Here is a 2252-nt window from a genome sequence, read left to right as displayed (position 1 = left end):
CAGCAGCTGGCTAGCCCCGGCCGGAGCCGCGAGCCTCGCTGCGACAGCGGGCCTCTGGGGTCCCCTTGTTCCCGGGAGGGCTGTGTTCTTCCGACCTGGCCCCAAAGCGACTGTGGAGCCAGAGGCCTCGGCGCCACGTCTCCCGCACTCTCCCGCAGACCCACGGCCAGACGCCGGGCGGGAGGAGATGGCACCTCTCGGACAGACTGGAGGCGTGGCCGGCAGAGCCAGTAGGGCACCACGGAAAACACGTCGTCTCTCTTGAGCCCAGGGACACCCGGGGAGAGCGCGAACGCGATCCCCAGCTAACAAACACTGCGCCGTCGGGTTTCCCACTTGTTCCGAAATCGCAGGCGTCAGCACGTCCGGTGCAGTGGACGAGCCCGTCCCTGGGGAAGCCACCTTCGTGATCATGGCATCTCCCCCTGCCAGGTAAGCACGAGCGCATTCCCTGCAAGCGCAGTGCGGCCTCCCATCCTCCACCGTTCACTCAGAGTCACCGTCCAGCGCTCCACCTGGCCCTGGCCGTCCTTCCGAGCCGCTCTCCGAACAGGGACTCGAGCGACGTCCCGGCGCGCACGGCGCATCAGACTGACCGCCGTTCCGCCGCGCTGCCCCCGGCCCGCTGACGCCACCGGCCTCCGCTGGGGGCTCGGTCCACGTCCCCTCCCCGGGTCTCGCCCGCTCTTCTCTTGCCTCACGGGGGGCACAGCGTGCATCCCGATAGGTCTGCGGAGCGAGTGTCGAAGGGAAAAGGGAAAACGTGCCCAGTGCCTGGTAGAGTCTACAGGGTTTAAACGCAACAGCCGTCGTGGAATTTGACTACGGTACCATTTGACTGTGGTACCACTGCTTTGACATTCGGGTGCTGATTTTTACTCCTACCCTCTGCTTCTGGCAGCGCTAACAGTTTCCATTTTGTGCATACTGCACACGCTGCCTTTGTTGGGTCCGCTACCATCACCTCTCTACACCACTTCATCTACACGCGGGGCAGCCCTCGGGCCCTCGGGGACCAGACCTACCGCTCCCCGCTCACCTTGCTCTCAGCCCTCGCAGGTTTCGCCTCCAGGCGGCCTTTGTGAACGCCGCAGAAGCATTTCATCTGCGCACGGAGCTGGGGAGGCTGGGGAGGCTGGGGAGGCTGGGGAGGCTGGGCCGAGCGGCGCGTTTGCAGGGTAGGCAGGAACCGCACGCCCGGGCGTGGCGGCTCTGTTATTCGGAGGCGGCTCTCAGCATGCCCTGCGCCCCTGGGGCGGCAAAGAGCGTGGGCTTGGGGGCAGCCCCACAGGGATCTGAACCTGAGCAAGATGCTTGACAGCCCCCTAAAGCCTCTTGCAGGAGGCCGTCATGGAGATACGCAAGAGCCTCGTGCCCGAAGAAGCGGCCGGCGGACGTTCGCCCTCGACCGCGGCAGTTGAAGACTCGGTGAGGGGACCACAGCCACGTGCAGCAACACGCAGGAGTGGAAAGGAAGATTCCCTGGGTGCGGGTCGGCCACGCAAAAGACAGTTCCCTGACCGGGAATCGAACCCGGGCCGCGGCGGTGAAAGCGCCGAATCCTAGCCACTAGACCACCAGGGAGACGGTGGCCCAGCTCCTCCCCTCTTTCTTTAAAATCATACTGACATGTCTCTCCGCGCACCCCCCCCCCCCCCCCGCCCCTCGCCTCCCACCTCCCACCTCCCGCCTCCCAACCGCCCACCCCGGGAGGTCTGGGCGTCCGACGGTGTTTGTGGCTGCGGGTAGAGGCTGCCCTTCGTCCCAGGAATCTCTTAAGACCGGCCCTTCCCTGCTTTCTCCAAAAGCGAGCCCGCAGGTGACGCACTGAGCGCCCGCCACACCCGCCAGACGCACAAGCCCCCGGCGCGAGTTGCCTGGTACCCGCCGCCGCGCCGCGCCGCGGACCTAACTGCCCTGGAGATGCGACTTTGCGAGGCGAGGCAGCCGCGCGTGACCGAAGGAGACCGCGCGGGGCCGGGGAGCGGACGAGGTTGCCGGGAGGAGGCGGAAGGAGAGCCGTCGGGGAGAGACCCCAATGCCCAACACCATAAAGGACTCTGAGGGATGCGGGAACGCAGTCGGCGTGGGTGGAAAACGCTTTTCAGCAAGGCTCGGCGGCCCTGGACGGGATTGCGGAGGTTCCCCGTACACCCTGTCGCGCCGGCGGTTCCCGGCAACTCCATCCTTCTTCAAGCTCAGGCCAGGCAGAATCTTACGAGTTCTCTCGGATGCCGGAGTTTTCCTCAGAC

At 66.0% G+C, this 2252-nt stretch overlaps 2 non-coding genes across 2 annotated transcripts; both read right to left on the bottom strand.

Moving 5' to 3' along the window:
* Positions 1 to 277: 277 nt before the first annotated feature.
* On the bottom strand, positions 278 to 440 carry LOC118931737 (U1 spliceosomal RNA). The gene has a single exon (XR_005032482.2). It is a non-coding gene; the product is annotated as a U1 spliceosomal RNA (small nuclear RNA).
* A 1072-nt stretch (positions 441 to 1512) lies between these two features.
* Positions 1513 to 1584, bottom strand: TRNAE-UUC (transfer RNA glutamic acid (anticodon UUC)). The gene has a single exon. It is a non-coding gene; the product is annotated as a tRNA-Glu (tRNA).
* Between the last annotated feature and the right edge of the window lie 668 nt (positions 1585 to 2252).

Source organism: Manis pentadactyla, chromosome 4, assembly GCF_030020395.1.
Source record: "Manis pentadactyla isolate mManPen7 chromosome 4, mManPen7.hap1, whole genome shotgun sequence".
Lineage (NCBI taxonomy): Eukaryota > Metazoa > Chordata > Mammalia > Pholidota > Manidae > Manis > Manis pentadactyla.
This window is presented reverse-complemented; position numbering and strand designations above follow the sequence as displayed.